Source organism: Anomalospiza imberbis, chromosome W, assembly GCF_031753505.1.
Source record: "Anomalospiza imberbis isolate Cuckoo-Finch-1a 21T00152 chromosome W, ASM3175350v1, whole genome shotgun sequence".
Classification (NCBI taxonomy): domain Eukaryota; kingdom Metazoa; phylum Chordata; class Aves; order Passeriformes; family Viduidae; genus Anomalospiza; species Anomalospiza imberbis.
Window position 1 is genome coordinate 1967756 of NC_089720.1, and position 14525 is coordinate 1982280.

Here is a 14525-nt window from a genome sequence, read left to right on the forward strand (position 1 = left end):
TGAATCCCATTTCATTTGGAGAAATTTTGATACTCCCTGAACTACCTCTGAAACAAAATGAAGTCAATTATCTAAGGATAGGCCTTTAGGGATCCTAAACTGAGGGATTATTTCCTTTAGTAAGACCAACAACTTCCCTATCTCAATTGTTACAACATGGGAAAGCCTCTGGCCATCCTGCAAAGGTATTCACTAAAACAAAGAGATATTTATAATATTATAATTTCATAATGTTAAAATTTATAGTGTTATTTATAATATTTTTTGTAACTCAGTAACTATGTGCCAATACTCCCCAAGAGCTATTCCTCTTTTTACCTCTTCCACTGGGGGATTTCTTTGGATTTTAGGATTATTTACACAGCAGTCAGAACATTTTGTCATTATATCCCCAGGGAGTTGCACTTTTGATCCTACAGCATGTCTTCTGATACTATTAATCATAGTACCTGCTCCCATATGGGTCTCTTCATATAACTTCTTGAGCAGTGGCTCCATCATTTTAACATTAGTTAAAATCTGTTGGTTTGGAGTCACACACCATCCTTCTGTATTTTTGGTGCACTTTAGTCCCACTAATTGAGCTTCCTTTTCTGAATATTCAGGGGGTTTCATCTCCATTCTTTTTTCGGGTATTAAAGCTCCAGTTATTTGGTTTTGATTCACTGCATGTTTTGCCACTAAGTCTGTTTTTCTATTTCCCTGAATCACTTTGCTCTGTCCTTTTTGATGTGCATTATAGCCACTTCCAGTACTGCCTACAGAAGCTTCAAAATTTCCTGCCTGTACTTTATACCACTTCCCTAAGAATTCAATAGTCTTTATTTTTTCCATATAGCCCCATAAGCATATACTACCTCAAAGGCATATTTCGAATCAGTAAATATATCGATCCTCTGCTCTTTTCCAATCTTGAGGGCTCTAGTGAGTGCAATAATCTTGGGCTTTTGGGCCAAGGTATTCAGAGGCAAAGGTTTCACTTCTATTTCCTCCCTTAATGTCACTATTGCATATCCTGCCCTTCTTACTCCATTTTGCACAAAGCTACTGCCATCAATATAGAGTTTTTTATCCAGATTATGTAAAGATTCATCCCTTAAATCTGGTCAACTTGCATATACCGGCTCTATGGTATGCAGATGGCCATGCTGTAGCCATGTGTGTGACATCAATTTTAAATCCAGCCACTTTGCTACCTACTGAAGAGCAAGAGCCTTTACATCTCCCTGTTCCATTAGCATAGCTTGGTTTTTACCAGTTGGCTTGGAGAGATCCAGTGATGGTTCCAAACCTTTTTATGCTTCTATTCTTATAGGATATCAATTCACTCTTACTGGTCTAGCTCCTGGTTTCAATTTTATCTTACTTGGAGTCACTTTTACCCGTTTTTTCTGAAGCCCATACCAGTGGAATCACCACACTTGAAACAGCACCTGGAATGTTTTCTGATTTCTTCCAATGGCTTGCTCATTAGCAGGCAAAACTGAGTTTTCCATGCTGTCTCAGGTGGAATGTGGAACTGCATGGAATTCTCAAAAAAGATTACTTGTGCATTTAATTTACATAACATATCTCATCTTGTGGTGAGTTCAGGGTTTTCAGTGAATTTCTTCCCATTGTTATCAGGGAGATGCTAGAAGGGGGAGACAGTGGCTTTTCTGGGTGAATAGTCAGCAGTTAAGACCCAAGGGGAAGTGGCCAATGGCTCTGGCATTCCAATGGAGTAATTTTGGGGCTGGGAAGTTTTAGCTGGGGCGTGGGCTCTCCCAAGTGGGATTTTTTTTTGGTGGAATTGTGGAGTAATGCCATGAGAGGTGGTGGGGCTGACCCAAGACTTGGCTGGGAGGTGGGTCCTTCTTCCCTTCTGCTCGGGAATCCAGAGCCGTTGTGTGGGGTGCCACCTGGAGTCGGGGAAGTCTCTGCCGGATCTCTTTCTGCACACTAACTCAGCACCCCAATCAAGCCCTGCCTACTTTCCCCAAATTGTGCCTGCTGCTGTTGGCACTGCCAAGACTGGTCGCTGCTTGTGTGAGTGCTCAGTGGAATCACTCCCTTCTTTTCATCTGGGCTACCATTACCCCCTGGAGAAATTATGAGCTTGCATCAGAGCGCCCCCTGCTGCTGGCTGTGAGTGAGCTACTGCACCCTTTGCCTTGCCAGAGCTGCCAGCATTCCCTGCCAGCTGTGGTCATAACTATACCAAAATGGAAAAATAGTGCTTAGCGGGTGGGAAACTTTTGTTATTGTTTTGTTGATTGTTCTGTCCTGATATATATATATATATATATATATATATATATATATAAAAGTAAAGAATTGTTGTTCCTTTTCTAACATTTTTGCTAGGAAGCCCTGATTTTTCAAAGTTATAATAATTTGGAGGGAGGGGTCTTCTCTCCATTCCAGAAAGGTTCTTGCCTCCCTTGGCAGACATTTGTCTTTTAAACCATGACACATCTCATCAAGGGAAGGGGGCATTCTGGCATACATAGAGACTCATTATTTACTGTCCCCAATTGTACGTTCCATAGGTTGTAGGAGCATGTATTAAATTGCAAAGGCAAGATGTGGCTGTGGTTGTGTATTCTATTGCCATGTGTTAGAGGTGGGGCAGTTATCTTCTGTTAATTAGGCCACCTGTTAAAACCAGGTGGGGCAGTTTTCTTTATCTCTTCCACCACCCATCCTCCCTCCAGGGAGATATCTTCTGTTAATAGGCTATTGAGTCTCACTGCATGACTGAAGAAATTACATCATCCCATTGTGAGAGGCTCCGCCCAGGGAGAGGAGCCAAGCATTCCTACCTGGATATAATCTGAGAATTGGAACACCAAAAGCTGCCTTTCCCACTGGATTCCCAGAGGAAGACCAGGCCCATCTACACCACCACTGGATCTCCAGAGGAAAACTACACCCTTCAACAGGATCACTGCTTCAACAGAACCACATTTGTCACTCCAGGAGGACTGCAGCCACCATTTAAACAGACTGCTACCAACACCCTGACCAACAGGGTGTCAAGTCATATTCTGACTCTGTCAATGTTGTTTTGTATTACTGCATTTTTATTTTTATTTTCTTCCCTAATAAAGAACTGTTATTCCTATTCCCATATCTTTGCCTGAGAGCTCCTTAATTTCAAAATTATAATAATTTGTAGGGAGGGGGTTTACATTTTCCATTTCAGGGGAGGCTCCTGCCTTCCTTAGCAGACTCCTGTCTTTTCAAACCAAGACACCAGTCCAGATCCACTTCAATCCTGACAGCTTGATCTCCCTGACCATTGTTGCCATCTTCTTCAGTAGCCTGACTCCTGAGTATATGGGCATCTACATGAGGGACTTTTACAGTCAACTTCTCTACCCAGGCAATGGTGTTGCCACAATTCAGCAGACCAGATGAGTTTCCCTCTGTGCTGCCAATTAGTCTTTTTCCATCAGTCCAGCCACCCCCACAGAGCATTTGCTACCATCCATGAGTCAATGTAGAGGTAGAGTGCTGGCCACTTTTCACATTCAGCAATACCTAAGGTCAGCTGGATGTCTTTCAGCTCTGCAACCTGACTTGATCCACCTTGTCTCTCAATAGCTTGTGTGATGCACCACGTAGGACTCCATACAGCAGCTTTCCATTTTTTAATGCATCCCTATGATGGAGCAGAAACCTTCAGCAAAAAGATCATGTTGCTTTTCATTTTCAGGTAGCTGATTTTATGGTGGGGTCACCTCAATATGTGTCACCTTATCCTCCTCCTCTTCTGATGATAGTCTGAAACTTTCAGCTCTGGGCTAGTTCCAAATGACTTCCAAGATCCCTGAGGAACAGGAGTTTTCTATTGGAGCTTGCTGTGTGATCAGAACAATCAACTTACTCCACACAGCATCAGTGGAATGTTGTGTGGAAGGGACTTTCCCTTTGAACATCCAGCCCAGCACTGGCAGTCGGGGTACCAGGAGGAGCAGTGCTTCACTGTCAACCATTTCTGAAGCAGCTTGAATCCCTTCATAGCATGCCAGTATCTCTTTTTCAGCTGGGGTGTAAAAGGCCTCGGATCATTTGTATCCTCGACTCCAGAACCCCAGGGGCTGTCCTTGAGTCTCCCCAGATACTTTTGCCAGAGACTCCAGAAAGAACCATTTTCCCTGGCTGCAGTATAGAGCACATTTTTCATATCTTGTTCTGTCCTGACTGGCCCAAGGGCTACGGCATGAACTATCTCCTGTTTACTTTATTCAAAACCTTGTTCTTGTTCAGGACCCCACTTGAAATCATTCTTCTTTCAGGTGATGTGATAGAGAAAGTTTGCAATTAATATGACTGTAATCTGGAATATGCATCCTCCAAAATCCCATAGCGCCTAGGAAAGCCTGAGTTTCCTTCTTGCTGGTTGGTGGGGACATAGCTGCTATTTTATTGACCATGTCCATAGGAATCTTACAACAGCTATCTTGCCACTTTACTCCTAAAATCTAGATCTCCGGAGCAGGTCCCTTGACCTGGTTTTATGGCAAAACCAGCCTTCAGGAGGATCTCTATTATCTTCCCCCCTTTCTCAAAAACTTCCTCTGCTGTGTTGCCCCAAATTATGATGTCATCAGTGTATTGCAAGTGTTCTGGAGTCTCACCCTTTTCCAGTGCAGGCTGGATCAGTCCACAGCAAATCAAGGGGGTGTGTTCCCATCCCTGGGGCAGGCGGTTCCAGGTGTACTGGATGTCCTTCCAGGTGAAGGCAAACTTTGGCCTGCACTCTGCTGCTAAAGGAATGCAGAAAAACACATTGTCAATATTGATAGCAGCACCACTTTGCTGCCTTGGACTCCAGTTCATACTGAAGTTCCAGTATGTCTGGCACAGCAGCACTCAGTGGTTGTGTGACTTCATTCAGGCCATGATAATCCACTGTAAGCCTCCACTCTCCCTTGGACTTACGCACTGGACATATGGGGCTATTAAAGGGTGAGTGGGTCCTGTTGATCAGTCCCTGGCTATCCAGTTCACAAATCATCTCATGGATGGGGGTCACAATCCTGGCTGGTGTAGTATTGTAAACAGTGCACAGTTGTGGTAGTGATCGGTACCTGTTCATAAGAGACCCTCAGCAGTCCCACAGCAGAAGGGTCCTCTGAGAGACCAGGAAAGGTATTCAGCTGCCTAATATCATGTGTCTCCACAGCAACTGTCCCAAAAGCCCAACAATGCCCTTTTGGGCCCTTGAAATACCCTGTCCTGAGGTAATCTATGCCAAGGATACACGGGGCCTCTGGGCCAGTCACAAAGAGGTGTTTTTTGCCATTCATTCTCAGCCAGGCTCAGTTCAGCTTCCAGTACAGTCAGCTGTTGGAATCCTCCGGCCACTCCAGAAATAGAGATGGGTTTTGCCCCACTATATCTTGATGGCATCAGAGTACATTGTGCACTGGTGTAAACTAAAGCCTTATACTCCTGTTGGTCTGATGTGCCAGGCCATCAGATCCACACAGTCTAATAGATCCGACTGTCCCTTTCCTACACCTGGCTGGCCCCTCTAGTTCTGGTCATGGTATTCATTGCTCACTTGTTGTAAGTATGATGAACTGCAGGTCCCTTCAAGAGGATTTGAAGTAACATCAGCACCTTCCATTCTGTCTGAGGACCTGCCCACTGGAAACTGGAGCAGCATTTATCCTTGAAGAATTTCCCATGGTGGTTGTTCTTCCTCTCAACTCACATACCCATGGCTCCTAGGGCAGAGGTGGTTTTTCCATCCCACTTCCTCATGTCCTCTCCATGAGATTAGTCTCATTTGAGTAGATTGTATGCTGCTCAAGTATTTTCAGTTGGCCTCTTCCCAATAGAACATCATTCAAATCATCCATGTGTGATCACAGAAAAAGGAAGAATCAAATGATGAAATTAACACAAGAACACTAGTCAGAGTCAGTTTCAGGTGCTTTAAAAATAACAAACAACAAGCCACACCCACACCCCCCCAAAAGCAGTCAACCAAAACCATTTCAGTCCATTTGGGTTTTATAGGAAGTAGTATTTTCTCTAGCTGGCAAGATGGCTCTTGTGCTAAAAGCAAATATGCTGTCAGCTTTGCTACAGATCCAGTACATTTTATGGCTTCAAAGTGTTTATCTCAAAACAAATCTCTGGAGTACATTGTCCTGGTTTAGGCAAATTTGGGAGAAAACCTCCAAAGGGGTTCCTCTAGAAAGCAGATTCAAGCAGCCCCTCCCGCAACTGGTTTGGGAAAAGATTTCCTTGGAGAAAAGTGGAAAAAACCTGCTTATTTAACAGGCAAAGCATTCACCAGCACAGAAAATGAACAATATTAAACAATAAAACCTCTTGCCGCTCTGAAGAGATGACAAACTCAGAAAGTCCCCTTCATGGGCTCTAGCTCAGCTTAGTCAGTTTGTTATCAGTCCCTCCGGTGATGGAAGTGCCACAGCCCAGGCCTGGCCCAGTGGGCCACAGGTGCAAGCTGCCAGTGCTCTTCTGGGTGTTCAGTCCAGAGCATGCTTAAACAGGTCCAAAGAAAAAGAAAAACCACAGTCCAGGGAACTTCTCTGCCTCAGCTAGCTAAAAACTAACTAAAAGGAGAGCTCTCTCCCACCATCTGTCCGTGCTGCAGACAACACAGTCCAGGAGCAGGATGTGGGGGAGCAAGTGCAGTTTCTGATAACAAACTCCGTGCTTCTTCTCCCCCCCCCCCCCCCCTTCACTCTTGGAACCAGTCTTAAAGGTGTAAAACAGTCACCCCAGGACATTACATCTACATAATTATCTAATGCTTAGTGTTGCTCAGCAAAGTCACATCATCTTTTCAAGATAGAAAACCTGCAGAGATACAAAGGTTGAATACAGTGGCTGTTTATAGCCCATATTAACAGCAAGTGGTACAGCATTTCAGGCTCAACAGTCCCAATCTTAGAGGGAAAAATCAAGGAGTCAGATGCTGGACAAATGATCTTAGAAGTATCCAAGCAATGACATGCAGCAAACACAAAGGGCTTGTCCAGTCTTTCAGGATAGCATGCCTGTTGACACCAGATTTCATACTTCACATAGGGCTATTTTACTGGCTGCAGCCATCAGGACTAAAATGCTGTCATTCTTCTGTCAGTAGGGAAAAAAATATTCCTCAGCAAATTCAAAGTAGGGTAACCCATACTGTGCACTAAGCCATATGTACTGTGGAACTCACATTAACTGTACAATCACTTCCGCACTGGGCACTGCAGCCTGTATTGTAGAGGGTTTTTTAATGCTTCTGCTCTAATCTCCAAAATAAACATTAAAGGCAGCATATCTAATAAGGTAACACATTGCTCATCTACTTTTTTTATTGTGAATGGTTAGCTTTAAACACAGCTAGTGCAATATCAGATTAATGATCATGGAAGTGTGTATCACTAGTTCATTATTCTTACAGTTTAGTAGTTTAACACAAAAAGCCACATTAGCAAGATTTTCAATTTGCAAATTAAACACTGACTGATGTGACATTCTTGTATCATAGGACATTAAAGTTGCTTCCAATGTGAAATGGTGTCTTTAAAATCACAGCTTCATCAAAGAGAGAATTGACTACAGCAAACTAATGAGAAAATTTCACCAGAAAAACTTAATATGCAAAAAAGAATCCCAAAAAAAACACCTCAGCCAATGATAAAGTGTTTATAAGCATGGGTTTTAAAGTCATCCTTTTACAGAGAAGGATTTTCTCACATATTTCCCCCATAAACACATAGCACAGAAGAGGATCTGGTTGAGACTACCTCCTTATCCTATATGTAACAGAAGTGTCCTCCTAAAAGATAAGAACAGGCGTTTACCCAGGTAAAAATGATCCTGTGCTCTCTGGAAGAAACTTAATTACAAATAGTTCTTCCTTTGATTTTCTGGATACTGGTAGAACAGGAGTGACCCAATAACCATTGCATGGATGAGCATTACAACTCTGATGCTTGTGAAGTGCATCTCAGGAGCCAGTACTGACCTAGGGACCCCACCCTGAGATACTCCAGGTCTAAACCCAGAATTCCACATATATATCTTCTCAGCAATGCTTGGTAAGCTGCCCAAGAGAAGTGACAAGGAAGAAAATGTAGACATATCCAGAACACTGAACTCAAGGTTACAAGCAGGTGTCTGTACAAGGTTGACTCAAGAGCCTGAAATCCTGTACATAACCACCTTTACTACTCATTTAGTTCAGATAATTGTCTTATTTTCCTCAAAAAAACTGAAGTGGGATGTCTTATTCAGTCAGCTGGCACCGGAACATTCGGTCCAAAGGCACTTTAACTTGCATCCTCCACCTTCTGGGTGGATGTCCTACTCTAAAAGCCACTGCCCAAACAGAAATGCAAAAGTCCAAGCCAGAAGACAAAAGGAGCCTGACTGCTGTCCTGGTTTAGGAAAGGTATTCTCCAATTTAGTACTCCTGCTAAAACCACGCACTGCTTCCCCTCCCCCTCTCTCAGTCGGAGGCACAAAAGGCAAAGATCACTGGTTGATATAGGAATAATTTACCTGAAACAGCAATGAGAAAAGAAAATTAACAGTAACAGCAACAATATTAATAACAAAAGGTATAAGAAAAGAAAGGATTCACATGGAAAGCCCATAACAATAAATACCAAATGGCTCCCCTGACATGTTTTCTCAACAGGAACCCCCTTTCCTCTGAAGTGAGAGTCCCTTTCCCCCCACCTCCGGCAATTACATGAGGTGGTATAGATTAACCTCAGTGTCTTAGCCATGCCCCCTCCAAGCTACTGCAAAAATTATCCCTGTCCTGGCCAGAACCAGGATACTTCTCAGAACAAAAACTTAGGAAAAACTGCCAGGATTATAAATATTTCATGCTGTAAAGTGAGCTGATAAACAGGACCAAGCCCTCCTTCCAGATGAGCACCTTAAGCTACCAGAGGCACATTCCCTTACTGCTGTCTGGGTTTTGGCCCTAGCCCACTATGCAGCCAAGAGCCCACGAGGCAAAAGTTTCAACAAGGGAATGAAGGATTCCCCAGTATAAACTCACAGCCTGATAACTTCAAAAAACTCAGAAGATATGGGTTTAGTCTCTTCAAGATGAAGATGGAACTGAACCCATCTCCAAGAAATAAAGCCAAGGCTGGCGAGTACTTTTGGCTAAGCCGCATATTACATTTCTTACAGAAGCTAAAGTGCTGAGGAGGGCAGTTGTTCCCAAATAAGAAATGGTAGAACCCCTTCAAATCTCACTACAAAGCTGAGCACTTAAGTGGGGTAGCCCTTAACATCACTCTTCTGTACTGAAGTTATTGACACTTCAGGCACCTCTGCACAATTTTAATTCTTCACCCTGCTTACCACAGACTGCTCCAAAACTGCGATAGAGTTACAGGACAAGTTTATATGGGCTAAAAATAGTGCAACAAAAGCATAGCAGGTATTATTTAAGAAGCCTGTATTATTCCTTAACTTTAATTAGAATGTTGACCTTGAACAATCAAACTTGCCTAGAACAAATGCACCTAAGGAAGAACAAGGAATGAAAATCCAAATGAAGTCCTTTTCATTATCCTAGCAGAGCTAAACAACATCCAGATCAGACATCCAAAATTTCTGAACACCATCAACCTTCCTTCGTGTTGATGCTGACCAGATGCCAAGCACCCACCAAAGCTGCTCTCTCACTCCCCTACACAGTGGTACAGGGGAGAGAAAATATAACAAAGGGTTGATGAGTTCAGAAAAGGACCAGGAAAGATCACTCCCCAAATACCGTCACAGGCAAAACAGACTTGGATTAGAGATATGAATTGAATTTTTTGCTAACAAAATCAAAGCAAGATAATGAGAAGTAAAATAAAACCTTAAAAACACCTTCCTCCCACCCCTCCTACCTTTCCAGCTCTATCTCCTCCCCCAGTGGCACAGGGAGACAGGGAATGGGGGTTATGGTCAGTTCAGCACATGTTGTTTATCCTGTTGCTCAGGGAGAGGAGTTATTCCCCTGCTCCACTGTGGGGTCCCTCCCATGGGAGACAGTTCTTCGCCAACTTCTCCAACGTGAGTACATCTTATGGGCAACAATTATTTGCAAACTGCTGCAGAGTGGGTCACTCTTCCACAGGGTGCAGTCCTTCAAGGACAGGCTGCTCTAGCAGGGGCTCCTCTCTCCACAAGCCTCCCACAGCGTCAGCGCCTCCTCTCAGGCATCCACCTGCTCCAGCGTGGGGCTCCTCCAAGGGCTGCAGGTGGATCTTTGCATCCCCATGGATCTCCATGGGCTGTAGGGGAACAGCTGCTTCACCATGGTCTTCATCACAGGCTGCAGAGGAATCCCAGCTCCAGTGCCTGGAGCACCTCCCTCCCCTCCTTCTCCAATGGCCCTGGTGTTCGCAGAGTTTTTCCTATCACATGTTCTCACTCCGCTCTTCTCTGGCTAAAATTACAATTGCACAATCACTTTTTTTCTTTCTTCTTAAATATGTTATCACAGAGGCCTTACCACCATTTCTAATCAGCCCAGCCTTGACCAGCAGCACATCAGTCTTTGGAGCCGCCAGGGATTGGCTCTGCCTGATATGGAGGAAGCTTCCAGCAGCTTCTCACAGAAGCCACCCCTGTAGCTGCTGCCCCCCCTTCAAACGATGCCATGCAAACCCAATACACTTCTTTACCATAGCTACATGTAAGAGCAACATGGTTAAACTGAAAGCAGAATATGAGCTGGATTGCTGGATCCCAAATTTGCATTAAAAAGGACACATGCTTTGTTTTCTTTTAGAATGCAAAGCTTCCTACTAAATATTCCATACTTTGCGAAGGAGGCTATAAAGTATTCTCAAAATCCTGTCATGTCAAGTGGAAACACAACACAAGAACTCTGAAGACAAGCTTTAAAAAAGATTTGAGCTCAGGGCTGGCAATCATGCTGATGCAAGCATCATTCTGAACAGGTTCCCATTCACCATTTAGCAGTGGAAGTACTACTAACATAAAAGTTTAACAGGTCACCACAAACAAAATTTCAAAGGTTTGATCAAGCATTAAACAATATGCAAACCACCTGTATTTTGCTAATTATTACTAAGTAACATTAAGGCCAACAGTTTAGCAGAATTCAAAAGGGATTAGGCATTATCTGGGTAGTAAAAACATCTGCAATTACATTAGCTAGGATAAAACAGTTTATAAAAAGATTTAAAAAGTACCAAGCCTTGTGGCATGATTCAGGCACTAGATCACAGATAAATTGTTCTTTCCAATTGCTTTGCTTAGCATAAAGCAATGGAAACCATGCCCACTGTTCTAGCAACTGATAGTTAAATTGTACCAAGGATCAGCCTACAAAAACCAAAATCAAACCGGATTTCACTTGCTCAAGTTCAAGCTTCTCAAGTGAGCCTGTTCAACTGCAAATTACTTTTATCTTGGATCAAAGGAATCTCACACCAAACTTAACTTTATATTTACAAATGCTTGCAACACATTAAACTAGAATTGAAACGTTAACGTCACAGGAATTGTTGTGATCTGGCTTTGAGGGTGTCACATGAATGAAACACACAGACCATTAAAATGAAACATCTAAGTAAGCAATTCTAGTGATTTCAGTAACCAGTTACAACCTGGAGCTAGAGAGAAAAAAAGCCCAACACAAAACAAACCAAATATCTCCATGTCTTGGTTTGAAAAGACAGGAGTCTGCTAAGGAAGGCAGGAGCCTCCCCTGAAATGGAAAATGTAAACCCCCTCCCTACAAATTATTATAATTTTGAAATTAAGGAGCTCTCAGGCAAAGATATGGGAATAGGAATAACAGTTCTTTATTAGGGAAGAAAATAAAAATAAAAATGCAGTAATACAAAACAACATTGACAGAGTCAGAATATGACTTGACACCCTGTTGGTCAGGGTGTTGGTAGCAGTCTGTTTAAATGGTGGCTGCAGTCCTCCTGGAGTGACAAATGTGGTTCTGTTGAAGCAGTGATCCTGTTGAAGGGTGTAGTTTTCCTCTGGAGATCCAGTGGTGGCGTAGATGGGCCTGGTTTTCCTCTGGGAATCCAGTGGGAAAGGCAGCTTTTGGTGTTCCAATTCTCAGATTATATCCAGGTAGGAATGCTTGGCTCCTCTCCCTGGGCGGAGCCTCTCACAATGGGATGATGTAATTTCTTCAGTCATGCAGTGAGACTCAATAGCCTATTAACAGAAGATATCTCCCTGGAGGGAGGATGGGTGGTGGAAGAGATAAAGAAAACTGCCCCACCTGGTTTTAACAGGTGGCCTAATTAACAGAAGATAACTGCCCCACCTCTAACACATGGCAATAGAATACACAACCACAGCCACATCTTGCCTTTGAAACTTAAGACACTCCAACAGGTTTGCCTTGTCCTGTCCTAAAGCAGATCAACTAGAGAATATAGATTCTTCTCCATTTAGAGATCCTTCTCCAGTGGTAGGACCATTCATTTTAGAAGAGTTTAACCACTTTAAGCTTATATCTTGGACTGCAAGCTTTGGGCTCAATGAAAGTTGGATAGACTAATTAAAGATCTGCAGAAACCAAATATTTTTAGCAGCCTGCCTTCATTGCATCCAAAGAGCACTTTAATTAGCCATTAGCCCCATTAAATGGCAGAAGGATTCAGACAAAGGAGCTATAACTACCAAGTCATCTCCAGCTGAAGTGTCAGCTTCCATATGCTCTCTTTAGAAAACCCAGACTACTCATGTGCCTAGTTTAGAAAGCTCTCTATATCAAGCTTCATTTTGACAAGAAGGTGGTTTTGATTGTACCAGGCCTTGTTGTAACTTTTAGCTGTTAAAACAGTGAAAGTAGAAAGTAAAAAAAACCCAATAAAAACCCCCAAAAAACCAAAACAGATCCAAACAAGAGAGCAGCCCACTGTTAGTACAGTATTCAAACAGTTCACATTAGGTGATCCAGGTTTCAACCCATACTCCCTCATTCTTTTTATTAAATTCTCTTTGCCCATGATAGGAAATATTTGGAAATGTACCACTACTTCCAGAGGTGATTTATGAAGCTTAATCTGTTGATCATAGTATCATATAAAGTTTCAGAAGTCTTAAAAAGTCCCAAGTCTTGTATTTGAGATTAGCACTTTCAGTGTAATAACACCTTGAAGGGTCAGAGGGAGATGTGAGACAGGTTAAAAGCTTATAAACCAGAAAGGCAGTGGAAACCTAAACAAGAGTTTTTGCCATTGGTCCTTCAGCAAAAACTATCAATAAATAAAAAAACTGCCATCAGTATCTGCATTACACCTGGGAATGTAATTTTTTTTACTTTAACATTTCAGTACTGCAGAAGCTAATGTCACTCACCAAGGAAAACTTCTGTCTAACTTACTAAGACTTCAGAATTCCAATGAACTATTAACTATAACACTAGCTTACATTACTAGTAGACAAAGTCAGAAGAGATTTTGCCACATTATTTAGCACAAAGTAGAAATAGATGATATGATGGAAGCTTTGAATTAATTAGCCACAGCACCAGCTGAATCTGCATCACAGTTACATCATTACCTGCCTAGTAACTTGTACCAGTACTAGTAGAGTGAAGTAGCTATTAAACATGCAGGTTTAAAAAAATATACAGAGATACTGTCCCTATTTCTAGATATTTCCTAGTAAAAAGGTGATAGAAAATTGATCCTACCACCTCCAGTTTTGTCTACTTCTGCCCTTTGCAGCAAGTAGTAGCTTATGAGTTTTCCACTTACATTTGAATGAAGCTTTGATCATGACTTTTCACAAGTCACATCATAAAGAGCAGCTCAGAAATTGGTTATTAGATGAGAGGCAGAAAGTGTACACTTAATCTTCTAATGTTTCTCTGAGCACCTGGTGTTCTGCTTCAGTGCCTGTAGAAATACCTGTCATAGTTAACAGTTAAATAATTGGCTCAAACCCTGCTTGTTTTATTCAGACAGTCTTTCTCTGGGGTTTGCTTTTTGTTCAATAGTGAAAGAATTAAATGATCCATAAAGAAAGAAAAATATTTTTGAATGAATACACTCTGGGAGGCAAGCATTTCTCCCCAAGGATCTTGCGTCATGCAACAAGAGGGCAGCCAGACACACTATCATTACAAGACGAGAACCAGCAAGGTTGCATTACTCAAGGATCCCACCACTGAAAACAGCAGCTTTCTATTGTAGTCAAATCAATTCCTTGTACAAACCTCAAGCTGCTCATTGATCTAGGTTCTTCTGTCAACCCATCACCATTTCTCAATCTTAACTTTTGCTTTTTGTTTTCCTAGAGATATTTAAGTGACTGCAGTTGCCAAGACAACCATTTAATCAACACCAGCACCTCAGCTCATCTATCCTGGGCTTCCCTTCCATTCACCATGACTTCTAGGAAATAAGCTGCCAGAAACAGTAATTTTGAACTTTTTTTTTTTTTTTTTTTAAACTTTTAGTGGGCTTTGAGACCTGTCTTAAGAATCTTAGGTTACTGTCATTGGAATGTTTTTTTTTTAGTTATATCCACAGAAATGAGGTTTC

General features: G+C 42.3%; 1 protein-coding gene across 1 annotated transcript in view; it reads right to left on the reverse strand.

Moving 5' to 3' along the window:
- Window positions 1–14525, reverse strand: part of LOC137464308 (ubiquitin-conjugating enzyme E2 R2-like) — a 175598-nt gene that overhangs the window by 125005 nt on the left and 36068 nt on the right. The gene's annotated exons all lie outside the window — the stretch shown is intronic.